The 17,454-nt window shown below is 42.2% G+C and overlaps 1 protein-coding gene and 1 long non-coding RNA gene across 4 annotated transcripts in view; one reads left to right on the forward strand and one right to left on the reverse strand.

Moving 5' to 3' along the window:
- RBFOX1 (RNA binding fox-1 homolog 1) overlaps positions 1 to 17,454 on the forward strand; it is a 2,041,748-nt gene that overhangs the window by 1,963,503 nt on the left and 60,791 nt on the right. The window lies entirely within an intron of this gene.
- On the reverse strand, positions 14,084 to 16,704 carry LOC309398861. Its single transcript, XR_014176454.1, has 4 exons — positions 16,588 to 16,704; positions 15,891 to 16,026; positions 14,333 to 14,597; positions 14,084 to 14,204 (listed from the first exon to the last, which is right to left on the reverse strand). It is a non-coding gene; the product is annotated as an uncharacterized lncRNA (long non-coding RNA).

A 17,454-nucleotide genomic window follows, 5' to 3' on the forward strand; every position in this document is an offset into this window, starting at 1 on the left:
AGTACTGCATCCAGTTTTAGTCACCACACTATGAAAAAAAAGATGTTGAGACTCTAGAAAAAGTGCAGAGAAGAGCAACCAGGATGATTAGGAGACTGGAGGCTAAAATATATGAAGAATAGTTACAGGAAATGGGCATAGCTAGTCTAGTGCAGAGAAGGACCAGGGGAGACATGATAGCATCTTCAAATATTTCAGGGGCTGCCACAGAGAGGAGGGGGTCAAGCTATTTTCCAAACACCTGAAAGCCAGACAAAGAATAATGGATGGAAACTGACCAAGGAGAAGTTCAACCTGGAAATAAGGAGGATTTTTCTGATAGTGAGAACAATCAACTAATGGAACAGAAGTTGCCTTTGGAAGTTGTGGGCTTCATCATTTGAGAGTTTCAAGAAGAGATTAGACTGCCATTCGTCAGAAATGCTTGAGCAAGGGGTTGGAATAGATGACCTATAAGGTCCCTTCCAACTCTGTTAATCTGTTAACTTGCTTTCTGTGGAGATTTTTAAGACTAGACTGGAAAACCATTAGTCCAGGATGATATACAATTTCCTGCCATAGCCATGGGGTTGGACTAGAAGACCTCCATCGTCCCTTCCAGCCCTAGGAAACAGCCTTGTCCTTTCCAGCCATTTTGTGACTGAAAACATGGAAGAACAGTAAACCTCGTCCACGAGGATGTCGCCATTTCAACATCAAATTTCATTTCATTAAATTTGTATGAGGTTTGCTAGAAAAGAAAATAATCCAGGATAATTTGTCTTGCTGGCACTAATTCTATTCTCGCTGAGGAGTGGGTGATACGAAGCCTGAAGTTGGAGCAGTGAGCAAATCCCCTTTGAGCTTGATTATGGCTTAAATGCATCTCCACGGGCACAAACCGTCCACTCCGTCAGGGAAGACTTGCCTCTCTTAATCACTGCTTAAGTTCCACCGTCATTCCTAAATCCTCTGGAGGTGAAACAGATGAGACATTTTTAACAGGAGAAGATTTCTGCAGCTCCTTAGATTGTTACCAGATTTGGCCTCGAGCAAAAATCAAAGTGAAAGTTTGTTTTTGGTGAACTGTTACACTGCGCTGGGTTTTTCCCAGGAGCAAAGCTGGAAAAGACAGGCAGCTGTCAAGAGCTGGATTTGAGAAGAAAGAAGAAAATGGCTCAGCAGAAGATAACAGATGGTACCCTGGTGATGGGGTGTTTTTCATTCATCTCTCTGAATGTTGATAAATGCCATCTTGGCCATAAAAAGAAGCCTCCAATTAAGTGAAACTATTTGTTCTCTCTAAGAGTAAAGATTTTGTGAGGGATTTTTTTTTCACCATATCCATGTAGTTTTCTTGCCAATGTTATGGATGTGGCTGGCCATTCTAACCTATCAGGTTTATTTTTTGTTTCTTTAGTTTGCCCTACTAGCTGTGTCTGGGTACACAGTTATGACTTAGGAAGAGTGAGAGGGACATTGGATATTTTCTCAATCCCAAACGCTATGACTAAATTAGAACAAACTTGTCAAATCTATAACTAACTTAAAGGTAAAGGTTCCCCTCGGACATACTGTATGTTCTAGTTGTTCCCGACTCTAAGGGGTGATGCTCATCTCCGTTTCAAAGCCGAAGAGCTAATACTGTCTGAAGACATATCCGTGGTTATTTGGCCAACATGACTAAATTCCGAAGGCACAGAAGGCTGTTACCTTCCCACCAAAGGTGGTTCCTATTTTTCTACTTGCATTTTTACATGCTTTCGAACTCCTAGGTTGGCAGAAGCTGGGACAAGTCACGGGAGCTCACTCCTTTACGTGGCACTAGGGATTCGAACCACCAAACTGTTGACCTTTCTGATTGACAAGCTCAGTGTCTTAGCCACTGAGCCACTGCATCCCTCTAACTAAGACTTAATTAACTAGGACCTATTAATTAACTAAGACTTAGAACATAGAATAATGGAGGTGGAAAGGATCTTGGAGGTCTTCCAGTCTAATCCCCTGTTTGAGCAAGAGACCTTATATCATTTTGGACAAATGGTTGTCCCATCTCTTATTGAAAACCTCCAGTGATGAAGAAACCACCATTTCAGGAGGCAACTTCTGTTCCATTGATTGATCGTTCTCAATGCTAGGAAATTTCTGCCTTAATTCCAGGTTGGATCTCTCTTTGATAATTGCCCATCCATTACTTCTTGTCTTGCCCTCAGGTGCTTTGGAGATTAGGTCAACTCCTTCTTCTTTGTGATGGCCTCTCTAGTACCAAAAGACAACTATCATCACCATAGACCCAGTTTTCACTTGACTCCTAAATCTCCTCTTCCTTAGACTAGACATACCTAGTTCCCTTAGATCCGTGATGGTGAACCTATGGCACACAGAAACCTCTCTGTGGGCACATGCACCATCACCCCCTCTCAGCTCCACCGTATTTCTCCGTGGCGTTTCTCGCTGTCATTTGCAGGGAAACAGAAGTTTCCCCACAAACCACGAAACAGAAGCTCACGAAAGAAAAAGATCTCACTTCTTGCAGAGCTGCCGGTGTTGGCATGCCCTGCCTCCCACCGGCCAGCGGGCCTTCGGGGTGTCTGCGCGTATGCACACCTTGCAGTTTGGGCATGCGTGCGCGCAGTTTGGGTACTTGGTGTCTAAAAGGGTCGCCATCACTGCCTTAGATGTTCAGCATAATGTTTAGCTCCCAGACTCTCTGTCATCTTCCTCGTTCTTCTCTGCATTCTTTCTAGGGCCTCAGCGTCTTTTTTTGTATTGTGGTGACCAGAACTGGACACAGTATTCCAAGCGTGGCATCCAGTATAAAGTCTAAAACATATTGCCCATTCCTTTTGATTGACTTTGAAACAAGAATGCTTGGTATTTTTTTTTCTTTTTCTTCCTACAAACAATCTGTTTTAGTGATAAGGTTTTTTTTTCCCCTCCTCCTGCCTCTGAACGAGTTACAAAAGCAGGGAAGGACCTGACATAACAATTTAAGAAATGGGGAAACTTTTCTCTCTTACAAAGTTTTCCATTTTTTTTTAAAAATGTTTTATTATACATATTCCTTTATGATACATCACATGATCAGTTTTATAATGACAGTCCATCTTTTTCCTTCTCTTTCCTTCTCCTTCTCTCCCTTCCTTTCTCCCTTCCGCTTCCCTCTCCTTCCCTCTTTCCTTCTCCTGTGATCTCCTCCCCACCACTTCCCTCTCCTTCCCTCTTTCCTGCTCCTCTCACCTCTCTCCTTCCCTGTTCTTCCCTCTCCTTCCTTTTCCTCTCCTCCTCTCCCCTCTCCTCTCTCCTCTTCTCCTCTTCCCACTCCTTCCCTTTCTCCTACCATTTTTGACCAGACCTGCTTGGTTTCTTGTCCATCCAAAGCATCTTTATGTAAACATTGACCAGCATAGCAATAACTTCCCACTTAAAATTTAATAGGAAAATTTTCTATCTCAAAAACAAAACAAAACACCTGGCTGCATACAAAGGCTCCTTTTTCCCTGCTACCTGCCCAGCAATATTCTGGAAAAAAAACCCTGAAACAATTAGATCAGCCTTGCAAGCTCTATGCAAGTCTTTTCATATTTCAAAAGGGAGCTAGCTCTGCTCCCTATCCTACCCGACTCCATTTCCTCTCTGCTCCCTTCCATTATTTGCCAGGCTGAATGAAAAATATGAGCTGTGCCTGGTAGAAAAAAAAAAGAAATACGTGGCTCGGAATTTATTAGCTCCCTACAGAGCCCTGAAATATTGACTGGTTCCGAGATCGATTACCTCCCAGCTTCAGCTCAGTTAGCCATTTTAAATGGAGGGAACTGAAACTTGAGTACAAGAAGAAAAGTAGAATGTGCTGACAACAGAAACATGATTTGAACAAGAACAGTGGGAAGCCCAGATAAGTTAAGGGAGGAAGAATATAGGCGCCTAGGAGGATTGTGCACATATTATATGAGGGTGATAGATGAGAGAAAAAGGAGCAGAGCTTCAGAAAAACATAGATATCTGTCAACAAAAAAGGAGCAGGAGTGCAAAGGCATCTCACAGTAGTGAAAGTAGTGAAAAGATATCAAACGCAGCTTTCTCCGAGTCTTGTGGTACAAGATGTGAAGAATCATTGCTGGAACTCCTTCAAGGCCAAACAATATCACTTATTGGGGTGCTGGATGAAGTAAGCAGCAAATGCTTCATTTATTTAATTTGTTGCTGAATTTTCATATCCCGTGGATGGGAGTGGGTGGGAATCCGAATAACAGGGTTGGAAAGGACCTTGGAGGTCTTCTAGTCCAACCCCCTGCTTAAGCAGGAGACACTCTACCATTCCAAGACGATTGGCTGTCCAATCTTTTCTTGAAAACCTCCAGTGATGCCGCTTTTTCAAAAGCCAACTGGACTGTCTTGTTTTTTCTTGAAGACGTTGCGCTTCTCATCCAGAGTTGGAGCACCCACAACTTCTGATGGCAAGTTGTTCCACTGGTTAATTGTCCTCACGGTTAGGAAATTTCTCCTTAGTACTAGGTTGCTCCTCTCTTGATTAGTTTCCATCCATTGTTTCTTATCTTGCCTTTCTGGTGCTTTGGAATATAGCTTGATCCCCTCCTCTCTGTGGCCTCCCCTCAAATATTGGAAGACTGTTATCATGTCTCCCCTGGTCCTCCTAATAGACCCCGGAGCAAAACACAGCACACAGAGCCTTTCGACAGTTAACAGTGGTTTATATACAAATATATACAGACATACACATGCTAGATAAATCCCTTACCATTCAACTATGGACACAAGGAGAGAAATGAGATACACAACGAGAGAGAGGGGGGAGAGAGGGAGGCAGGCAGGGAGGCAGGCAGGCATCCTCTAATGGCCACCTATATATAGATACCTCTTATGGGGATGCTGAGTCATCCTCATTGACATCAACTTACAGATTACAACCTTACATCAGCTGGCAGCTATTAAATCCTCAGTACTTGACAATTATTTCAACTACTGTGAGAAGATCTCTTTTGAGGAAATGATGGGCCTCCTGTAACTTAAGATTTTGTAGCATCAGCAAGCCAGTTCCTTTCTAAGATTTGGAGATTGTTAGCATGTCTTTTCTCCAGGCTGAAGGACATATTCTGTTGTTCCTTAAAATATTGTCTTAACGGATGGACCCCACTGGGATTTGGGGGGGGGGGGGGGGAATCAGCCAAGATCTCATTTAGATTTGTGATCTGATTTAAAAGGACAGTCAGTTAAATTTAATGTTTCTATTCAGCTCAATCCAATAAAATGCGTGCATATAGATGTCTTTAACGAGATTCCAAGGTACTGGACTTAATATATCAATTCAATTTGAAAATTCAGTTCGAAGTTTCAAGAGTATCAAGAGAGAAGCTTCACAGAATCCTATTAAGGATATTTATCTGTCACACCTGCATTTTTTACCACACCATATTACTATTATTTGCAGTTCTTGGTCATATAGGAATAAAATTCTACTCCATCAACAGAAATAAAGATCAAAAGGTTCAGCTGGAGAAAAAAAAACATAAGCAAGACCAAAACGAAGATTAGAGACCATGGAATGGTGAGGGAAACCAATGGTCTCTCTGAACTAGGAGACAGATTTGAGTTTTCAACTCAGAGTTAGATGCAGGCTATCAAAGATTGCCTTCCAATATGTTCTCCTTTTGAGAAGAATCTTATTCATGACTATCCCATTGATGAGGATGAGGATGTTATACATTCTGCCATGTCTGCATTACTCATGAGTAATTTTGTTTTTCAAGGAGGCGGTTTAGTCTGACCATCAATTGATGGCCAGGCTACTCCATGTCATTGCTCCATGGAAATGAACACTAGCTTAGAATGAGGTTTAGAATCAAAGGAAGAGCTCTTCCCATTCTATCAAAAGGAGTCCAAGGGGGAATCTAACACAATGGATTGAGCACATCTATTATTACAACGTGCACTGCTATTGCATATTGTACAACATTAACTCTCTGCTACTGCCTCAAGGAGCTTTAAACCTTATATAGCACTTAGATTTATAGACTGTTTACAGGGTCAGCAAATTGCCCCCAACAATCTGGGTTCTCGTTTTACCAACTTCAAAAGGCTGGAAGGTAGGATGTTCACAAGTCTTAAAGCTGCCAAGGTTGGAGACCCTTGCTCTAGAACAGTGTTTCCCAACCTTGGCAACTTGAAGATGTCTGGACTTCAACTCCCAGAATTCCCCAGCCAGCGAATGCTGGCTGGGGAATTCTGGGAGTTGAAGTCCAGACATCTTCAAGTTGCCAAGGTTGGGAAACACTGCTCTAGAAGACCAATTTTGCCAGATGTCACTCGAGTATTTCTTCTAGATGCATGCTGATAGAAACAGTGCCATTGGGGGTGTATTCGTGGGCATGGATGGAGGCGCAAAAGTATCTACTATACGTGTAATCCTGGAGACGAGGGTACATTAAGCAAAAGATATACCTTCAAAAAGTTCTTCTCATCAGGATATGGAATTTGGCTGGTCCAGAGATGTCTGTAGCATGCAGGCAAAATAGTACAGAAGGAAGAGGCACTGATGCAGTCAAGTGGCTCCCTCCCTCCACCCTCGTGTCTTTGTGTGTGTATGTGTGTTTACACATAGGTTATCCGTAAAAGGATGCAGTGAGTTAGTGATCACTGTGCTTGTTATAAAACTAGCTTTTGCTGAATCTTCACGAGACCTATAAGATTTATAAAAAGAAAAGAATTCCAAAAAGGATGGAAGACTAGGAGAGGTGTGGTGACCTAGAGGTGGAGCTCTCACCTCACAATCAGAGCCTAGGTAGAGGCAGACATTTCTCTCTCTGGACACAATGAGAATATATCTGCTGAACAAAACTCCTCATTGGCGACAGGAAGGGCATCTGGCCAGTAAACACTCTGCTAGCTCCATTCAGTTGCCCAGACTCCAGCCTGCAAGGGATTATGGAGTCATTAAAAGATGATGATGATGATGATGATGATGATGATGATGATGATGATGATGATCATAAGGATGGAAGGCTGAATCAACCTTGAGCTGGTGAGGATTGAACAGCTGGCAGTCAGCAGAATTAGCCTGAAATATTGCATTATATATATATTGATGTAACGTATATTACATCAAAGGGTAGCTTGGTTTTGAGTTATAACTCTTTCACAATTGAACACTCCATCACTAAATAAAAGTTGAACCTCAGAGACAAGCTCCAGCAAAATTTCAATTAAAGGTTCTTTCAAAAGGAAATAAGAATTTTGGAAACCATTTCCTAGGTTTACATGGTGTTCAACATGGGTTTAAAGACGTATGTGCCAAAGGATGCATGTAAATTTTTATTACACAGTCCCTGCTACCTTTCATTAAACCTGAACAGAAAGCAAGGAAATGCCTTGAGAAATGTGATAGGTTCAGCAGCCACGTAAATGCCACTGCAAATGTCTCTGAAAAAAATGGCCTGAGAGTTTTGCTTCATCTAAAAAAAAAATATCCAAGAAATTGTCAACATTTTTTTCTCTATCTCTAAATTTGGTGAATACTGTATTTTGAAAGGCCATCTGTGCAAGAATGTTCCTGTCTAGTCTGATGAAAAGAAGGACCAGGGATAACATGACAGCAGTCTTCCAATATCTCAGGGGTTGCCACAAAGAAGAGGGAGTCAAACTATTCTCCAAAGCACCTGAGGGCAGAACAAGAAGCAATGGGTGGAAACTAATCAAGGAGAGAAGCAACTTAGGACTAAGGAGAAATTTCCTGACTGTTAGAACAATTAACCAGTGGAACAGCTTGCCTCCAGAAGTTGTAAATGCTCCAACACTGGGAGTTTTTAAGAAGAGGTTGGACAACCATTTGCCTGAAATGGTGTAAGGTTTCCTGCCTATGCAGGGGGTTGGACTAGAAGACCTCCAAGGTCCCTTCCAACTCTATTGTTCTGTTCTACTCTACTCTACTCTACTCTACTCTACTCTACTCTACTCTACTCAACTTCTATTCTATCCTATCCTTTCCTATCCTATCCTATCCTATCCTATTCGAATTCTATTCTGTTCTATTCTACTCTACTCTCTGTTATTCTATTCTATTCCTGTTGTGAAGGAAAATACATCTGTCTTTGGAAAAGAAGCAAGGATCAAGACCCTATTAAGATTCAAGTTTCAGAAAAGTAAATGAAGTCCTAGGAAAAAAGAATGTGTGAGTCAGAAACAACAATGGAATTGAAACCAGGCCCTGGGATTAAGACGGGGTCAAGGTGAAACACTAAGGGGAAACTTTTGAAAAAGATACTTGTTCCTGAGAGAGTATGAAAAAGAAACTCACAATAACCCAATCTTGATTTAACAGAATAACAATGCTGTGAAAGGACCTTGGAGGTGTTTTAGTTCAATTCCCTGCTCAAGCAGGAAATCCTATGCCACTTTGAGCATTCAGAATAGAGCTGGAAGGGACCTTGGAGGTCTTCTAGTCCAGCCCCTGCTCAAGCAAGAGATCCTCTACCCAACCTCTTCTTTAAAATCTCCAGTGATGGGGCACCCACAACTTCTGGAGGAAGGTGATTCCATTGTTAAGAAATACTGTGTCTCTCTAGTTCTATGTTGATTCATTCTTGATTTGTTTCCATCATTGCTCCTTGTCCTACCTTCAGATACTTTGGAGAATAGGTTGACCCATCTCTTCCTTGTGGCACTTACTCAAATATAGACCCCTGCTATCCTGTCACCCCTACTCCCTATTTTAAAGGCAACTGGACTTTCTGAGTGTTCTTTAAGACCTTTCTTTAAGAATGTTAACGACTGGCTGATTTCAGAGAAAGTAAATCCCTTTTATTCCCCATCAGCGTGTTAGTACTGAAGAAGCTTCTTGGATGAGAAGCAAAACATCTGAAAGAAAAATTTTAAAAAGTGCAGTTCCCTTTAAAATAAAGACACCTTTGGGACATCCGTCACCTGGATGAATGAGAACTTCTGTAGACAATGTCCCCAGAATATGCCCCAATAGCTGTGTACCAGTTATTCATAATCCATGATGATGATGATGAAGAAGAGGAGGAGGAGGAGGATGTTATCCATTATGCCATGCCCAATTTTTGGCAATTCTATGGGCCAGGTCTCTCCCCATCCTCTGATCTTGCACTACTTGTTTGAGTTTTCCACGCTCTGGTTGAGGTCAACTATGAGGTGTCTAGACACCATGTTCTTTGATGGTTTCCTTTTACTGCTAATGGCCAAAATGAGTGTGGCACAGTTTTGTGATCTTGCCTTCTAGCGTTGGAGGTTATGTGCTCTAGTATTTGCTTGTTAGTCACCTTTGCTGTCCATGGAGCCCATATCCTTTCTTTTATGCAACCCAACCCAGGAACTTTTCTCTACATTAGGATCTCTGAGGCTCCAGTTCTTCAGTCTCATAGAATGCCCTGCCTGTACAGAAATCTATTCTGATTCTGGAACAATGTGGGGCATGAAACATTGGGATTAAGGACCATGGACAGCATCAGGCACATACTGGTTCCTCCCACGCATCTCAAAAAACTCAGGAGGAGTTTAAAATGAAAAACCATTTCAACATTCTACTAGAAGTGTAGACGGAGTCATGTTAGCACAGTGGTTAGAATTCAGTATTGCAGGCTAATTCTGCTTAGTGCAGTTCGATCCTGACCGGCTCAAGGTTGACTCAGCCTTCCATCTTTCCGAGATGGGTAAATTGAAGACCCAGATCATTGTGGGCAATATGCTGACTCTGTAAACCACTTAGAGAAGGCTGTATAAGTCTTCAAAGTGATATTGCAACTGCTATTCCTCTATTGCTATTGTTATTTAATCAACAGAGCCTGTTATGTCCTTGCCTTTTCTTGTAGGATGCATTTTCTCTATGGCCTTTGTGTGCAGCAGCATTGCAGGGAATGGGGGAATAGTAAGAACAAACAAGCTAAGCCTGTTCCAATTCTGGAATGAGTTTGAAAGAGGCTTCCTAATTAAATTGGGTCTTAATTTCCATGCGAAATCAAGGGCTTGGAGGGAGGTCCACCTCAAGCAAAGCCCACCAATTTCTCCTCTCCTCCCATTAACTCTCGGTTAAATAAGAGGAGTAGCTTTCGAATCCCAAGAGAGTTTGTGATGGGCAAAGTCTAATTGGAATGTAAATGTTGTTTGTCTTATCTATGGAGACCCAGTTCTGGCTGTTAATTGGCATGTAGGGAGATCATTTGGAAATGGTTGAGATAACATCATGGTCTGTTGAACAGGAAGTAGGGCTGTTTTCACAGTTTGATCATCAATGCATCAGTGCACGCCTTTCCTTCCCAACATGTAAGTGCGTCTGTGTGTTTGCTTTGCTTCGCTTAATTGAACAGCTTCGCTTGTCACATACAAGTAAATGTTAATTCTGGGGATGGAGGAATTGTTTATTACAGGAATATCCCATAACCCAGTCAAATTTTGGATTTAAAATGTATTTCAGCCACAATACTGTAGATTTCCTTATCTAACTTACCCCAGGTTTGATTTAGAATCAAACCCTTTGCCCTAAATAGAATGACAATTCAATGAGCAGGAACAAGTTCTCATTGTTTTTTTTTTTTAAACAACATACCATAGAATAACAGAGTTGAAAAGTACCTTGGAGGTCATCTAGTCTAACCCCCTGCTCAAGCAGGAGAGCATGTATTAGTTCAGACAAATGACTGTACAGTCTCATCTTGAAAGCTTGCATTGATGGAGCACCCACAACTTCTGAAGACAAGCCATTCCACTGGTTAATTGCTCTCACTTTTAGGAATTTTTTTCTTAATTCTACGTTGCTTCTGTCCTTGATTAGTTTCCACCCATTGTTTCTTATTCTGTCTTCAGGTGCTTTGGAAAATAGTTTGTTCCCCTCAACTTTGTGATAGCCCTTTAAATACTGGAAGACTGCTGTCACGTCTACCCTAGTCCTTCTTTTCACTAGACTAGCCATAGACTTTGTCATCATTATTATTCTCTTTTGCAGGCACAAATGAACAATACACAAACATTGTGCTAGTTCCTTTTGGGGTAAACTGTATTATGCCAAGTACAGAGGAAAATACACACCATGAAAACGTAAAGCCATACAAGTATTTAGGCCCTATTAAGCTTTGTTTCCCTAATTACGTTTTCTGTAATTTACATTTAGAAGCCATTATTATTAAACAATTTTTGTAATGAGACAAATTAGCAGATTCCCAAATTAAATGACACCATTGCAATGTCTCAAAATTAATGCAGATCCTCGTAATGTTTCCATTGCTGTGCGCGCTTACAAAACTCAAGTCCCCTGATCACCACGGAGAGGTTCGTTTATAAGTTTTAAAACTAGAAAGCAACATTTCTGGGGCCTTCCTGCAATGGTGCTTGTCTGTGCTAAAAGTCGATTTGCATAATGAGATGATCAGCATATAAGGTGTATTTATTTTGCTTATTTGTATCCTGCCTTTATTATTTTTACAAATGAGGCAGTGAGCATATCTAGTACTCCTTCCTCTTTTATTTTCCCCATGACAACAATCCTCTGAATTGAGCTGGGTTGGGTGGAGAAAGAGGGACTGGCCCATGGTCACCCAGCTAACTTTCACAGCTAAAACAGGACTAGAACTCTCAGTTTCCTGGTGATTGGCCCACGGTCACCCAGCTAACTTTCACAGCTAAGACAGGACTAGAACTCTCCGTTTCCTGGTGATTGGCCCACGGTCACCCAGCTAGTTTCACAGCTAAGGCAGGACTAGAACTCTCAGTCTCCAGGTGATTGGCCTACGGTCACCCAGCTACTTTCACAGCTAAGACAGGACTAAAACTCTCAGTTTCCTGGTGATTGGCCCACGGTCACCCAGCTAACTTTCACAGCTAAGACAGGACTAGAATTCTCATTCTCCTGGTGATTGGCCCACAGTCACCCAGCCCATGTGTGTACACTGCATGTGTGAGCAAAGCATATGCGCAGAAAGCCGCACACCACGGGTGAAATTCAGCAGGTTCTGACAGGTTCTGGAGAACTGGTAGTGGAAATTTTGAGTAGTTCGGAGAACCGGCAAATGGCACCTCCAGCTGGCCCCAGAGTGGGGAGGGAGTGGGGATTTTGCAGTATCCTTCCCCTGCCACGTCCACCAAGCCATGCCCACAGAACCGGTAGTAAAAAAAAATTGAATTTCACCACTGCCACACACATGTGCGGAAGGCGTGCACATGCGACCCATGCATGCTCACAGTCCAAACTGGTAGTAAGTGAATCCCACCACTGTTTCTAAGCATGATTCATTAATCCCAACATGTAGGAGATTTCTAGAAGTTTTGCAAGCCGTAGTTTAACTCTAGCAGCTTAAAGTCCAGAATTAAGTCCTAATCAAATTATAGCATTCTTTCTTCCCAGACTTGTTCCAACAATACTGCTTGCAGTAAAATTCTGTATCATTTTGCCAGATTTTCCAGTGTGCATGAAGCAAATATAGCATGAGTCTGCAAATCTTGAAGCATGTGGCTATTTTCACATTATTTTTTATTCTTTTTTAAATTCATTTATTAGACTGATTGCCCCTTCAACTTCATCATGAATATGATCAAATACTCAGCTTGTTCTGTTTTGTGGTGTAGGTTTCCATTTTGAGATCAAAACTTAACTTGATCTGCAGAATCCTAATTAGTAGCAGCCTTACTTATGTATTTATGTCATGCCGGAAGCTGAGCATGTTACCGGATAGGTAGCAAAACAGCACCGTGTGTCAAAGAAAAATAGAACAACTAATTAGAGTCAAATTGTTCCATAACTTGAATGCCACGAACCCACTTCCACAACTGAAAATCTCATTCGCAGAATAAATGCCACTAACTGCTACATAAATATTGTGCAAATCAAAAATCAACAACTGATATAAACGTTCCACCTCGGTGAACTTCCTCAAATCGTAAAAGGCCAACCATAACATAGGAGGAAACCTTCTAGAAGATTATTGTAAGGCAGTATTTCTCCAACCTGGCAAGTTAAAGATGTGTGCACCTCAACTCCCAGAATTCCCCAGCCAATAGCAATTGCAATAGCACTTAGACTTATATACTGCTTTGCAGTGCTTTACAGCCCTCTCTAAGTGGTTTACAGAGTCAGCATCTTCCCCCAAAAATCTGGGTCCTCATTTTACCCACCTCAGAAGGAGGGAAGGCTGAGTCAACCTTCAGCCTGGTGAGATTTGAACTGCCAAATTGCAAGTAGCCGGCAGTCAGCAGAAGTAGCCTGCAGTACTTCACTCTAACCACTGCACCACCAGAGTTGATAGATAAATGGATGGATGGATGGATGGATGGATGGATAGATAGATAGATAGATAGATAGATAGATAGATAGATAGATAGATAGATAGATAGATAGATAGATAGACAGATGATAGATAGATAGATAGATATAGCACAGACTTATATACCATTTCATAGTGCTTTACAGCCCTCTCTAAGAGGTTTACAGAGTCAGCCTATTGCTCCCAACAATCTGGGTCCTCATTTTACTGACCTCGGAAGGATGGGAGGCTGAGTCAATCTTGACCCAGTCAGGATTGAACTCCAGACTGTGGGCAGAGTCAGCCTACAATACCACATTTTAACCACCGCACCACCAGGGCTCCTAATGCAACATCCAGTCAACTACAGCAATAGCACTTAGACTTATATATCACTTCACAGTGCTCTTACAGCCCTCTCTAAGCGGTTTACAGAGTCAGCCTCTTGCCCCCAACAACCTGGGTCCTCATTTTATCCACCTCGGAAGGATGGAAGGCTGAGTCAACCTTGAGCCTGGTGAGATTTGAACTGCCAAATTGCAGGCAGCCGGCAGTCAACAGAAGCAGCCTGCAGTACTGCACTCTAACCACTGCCCCACTGTGGCTCATCACCAGGAGACAGTAAATTCTAGTCCCACCTTAGCCATGACACTTCTGCAAGTTGAACTTCTGGGAGTTGAACACACATCTTAAACTTGCCTGGTTTGCTTAAGAGAGAGAGAAGGAGAGAGAGAGAGAGGGAGGGAGGGAGGGAGAGAGTGCTGTCATAGGAGTTATTTTTAGCAATGGGCGTGTCAAAGATGGCCAACTACACAAAACTGGGACCGGATACCTTACTCCTCAAAATGAAGCTCTTGCACAATGGAGCCAAAAGGACTCCCTGGCTTCTCACCTTCAGAGGCACACATGTTCAATCTACAAAGGCTGCCAAAGCTTTGCCATACCAGGGTTTGAGTCCACCTGGAAAAGAAAAATATTACTGTAAAATTTCACTTCTATGCTCTTTGGCCAACTCGGTTTTGAAACAAGGGATTCTAGACAAGAGAGGGCCAATTGGATAACCCGGCTTAGGCCCACGATGTGCTTACGTTACCGACCACCAGCTTCCAAATACAAATTGGCTGGTTAGCCAGACGAGAGCACCGTTTCAAAATGCAGAAGAGCTTCATTCGTCCTGGGCTTGTTTTAATGTTCCCCTACAGCAATTTTGCACTTCTGATGCAGGTGCAGCCTTGATTGCGGTTTTTTTTTTTTTTTTGCTGCCAGTTCCACAGGGACACCAATTTGCAAGCAATCTCCCCTCTCCTCCTCTCTAAAGTCACAGGGCATTCTGATTTATTTCTCTCACATTACCTATCCGATAAATAAAAAGACAATTCTGTTGTCCTTAACTGTTGCCAAGCTTTGTTATACTGTGTGTAAACTCCCCCCTGCCACGAGCTGTAATGGAAGCTCATGGTTATGCTATTGGATTTGCTTTGTTTTGTTATAGTGGTTTCTCTCTTTTTTTTCTTGGTCTATGACTGTCATAAAGTCTTATCTATCCCCACCATACTAGGATGGCAGCCCTCAAAGTTGTGTTTTATTTGTTATTCTCCCCTGGCATCACACGTTGAAGCAGAATAAAAAAAATGCAGGGCCAAGAACAGGAAATGAAAACTGGTCTGCTTGCCCACCTTAGACCCAAAATTTGTGTTGTGATGTTGCCTACTTAAATTCATGGATCATGGTTGCTACTACCTCCATGATATGTAATTCCCCATGCATTGCTTGACCTTAAAGTGTTTCCTTCTGCTTTGTAATTGTGCACCGAGAGAGAGAAAGGAATAATAAAGTTGAGTTTCATAGGAATGAAGAGAAGATAGCTATTTGATAATAGCTTTTATTTTTATATAAAAATATTTTCCCTTTCAAATACATTGACAAATATACATTCTTGTAAATACTGTTAACATTTATTAACTATTAGCATTTATCACTATCTTCTTATAAATATAGAAAACACAGCTAGGGGCACTTTCTTGCTGCCCGTAGCTCCATTTTGTTTTACAACACCCCTATTCTTTCCTTCCTTCTCAACCTCCCTTCTCTGCCTTCTTCTTTCCTCCTCTCCTTCCTCTTTTCTTCTTCCCCTCTCTTTTTCCCAGTCCTCTCTTTTTCTCCTTTATACCCTCTCTCCTACTCTTACTTCCCCTCCCTTACTTCCTCTGCTTTTACCCTTTCTTCCTTTCGCTCCTCGTCCTTCCTCCTTTTTTCTTCCCCTCCCTTTCTCCCACTCCTCCTCTCTTCTCCTCCTTACCCTCTCTCCTACTATTAATTCTCCTCCCTTACTTCCTCTGCTTTCCCCTTTCTTCCTTTCCCTCCTCATCTTCCCTCCTTTCCATTTGCCCTTGCTTATTTTCTTTCTCTGATGGGTTCTCAGATTGGCAGCTTTGATTTTTAGAAGGTAAACGGGCAAATCAGAACTCAGTGGGAAGATCTGAGCCTTGAAGGACCCATGTCCAAATCTCCACTGGAGGAAGAAGACCATTTGATGACTTTTTGGATTAGCTGGGATGAATCCCTGGGGTCAGCAAAGAAGGGAACAAAACTTTGCTTGCCTCAGGGCAGTCAATTATTTGAAACCACGATTACATCCTGATTTACCGATTGCAATTTGGGTCAAAAGTGATGTTTGGATTCCTGGTTTGGTTGCAGATTCATACTGATTTGTTTCTGTCCCCCATCCAACCACCAAACCAAACTATTCAAATGTAGGCCAATCAACTGCAAACAGAAGCAACTAGAAAAAAAAAGGAGGAGAAACCAAACACAGTAATAACCAAATCAACATTTGCTTATCCCGAAGTCCAATTTGGCTTGTGAAAGAACCCATGATTAAAACAAACCCCAACTTAGCATGAACTCGCATTGCTGTAGCCAGACAACTGTACCGATTACTGACTTCCCAACTCATTACTGAAGCTGGTTTGTTTTAACGTTGGCTTTTGTTGCATTAACTACAATTGATTTGGTCTCTGCAGCATGCTAAACCATTCACCATGACATAGTAACATACTCTGTCAAAGCACTTTCTGGTGTACTTGGCCTTATGGCTCTTTCCTCTGCTTTCTTATCAATGCATCTAAGCCTTTTAAAGATATTTGTAGTCCTCCCTGTTCTGACCTAGGCTTCCTGAGAAAGCATAAATCACAATCTTAGTCCCAAAACCCTCTGTTATTTAGACGGCTGTGAATTATGGTCAGTCACAGCCCATAATGATTCACAAAGAGCCTGTGAAGATTCCGACAGATGTCTGCTTGAGTTGACGCAGTCTTTCAGGGTAATGTTGATTAGCACCCACCTTTATCTCTCTTGAAAAACTGCCAGAGACCTAATTGCCAATTAGTTTTGCAAGGACAAATGGACCACAGAATCAAACAGGACTTTTCAGACCTTGAACCGACTAGATGAACAAATTGCTTCCTGCAAAGGCTCACGTCCGTTTGCTCCTCGTTTATGTCTTATGGGAGGGGCCAATCACCTCCAAGCCTTACTCCTGAGTCACCCTTTTTGTCTTAACTGTTCTTGCCTTCTCACATCTCTGCATATGTGCAAATGGGAACAGGCTCTCACTGTTCTTCTGCCTCGCTGATGTCAGACTCTGGAGGGAGCACGTAACTCCCAGATGGCCCTGGCCCCCTCTCTGCCTCCGACACAGAGCCCTCGTCCGAGCCTTCCCCAGACTCCAGGACTGGCCCATGTTCCTCCCCAACCTCCTCACTGTCGGAATCTGTTGCCATCTCCACAGGCTTCTGGCGACCACAACACTCCCATACCTTGATGAAATCTACTTCCGTTTGGAGTTCCCACCTGAGGAAGCTACCCATAAGTTTATTCTGCAAATTGCCTTTCCTTTCAAGCTTTGCCTCTGAGGTTGACATTCTCCTGGAGGCCTTTTAGCCATTCAGCAGATTGCATCAGCAGGTTTCCAAATCTATCGTTTTTCAAATTGGGGGCTCTCTCCAGCAGAACATCCCAAAGGTGCTTTTCAAAAGGCAGTTGGACTCTTAGGGTTTTTTTTCTTGAAAATATTTTGCTTCTCATCCATTCAGTTCTGCGGTCACAACTGAAGAAGCTTCTTGATAAGAAGTGAAACATTAAAAAAGAACTTAGAAAGTCCAGTTGTCTTTTGAAAAGCATCTTTGGGTAAAACCATGGGCTGAATGAT

Source organism: Natrix helvetica (genome assembly GCF_964273705.1).
Source record: "Natrix helvetica genome assembly, chromosome: 13".
Taxonomy (NCBI): domain Eukaryota; kingdom Metazoa; phylum Chordata; class Lepidosauria; order Squamata; family Natricidae; genus Natrix; species Natrix helvetica.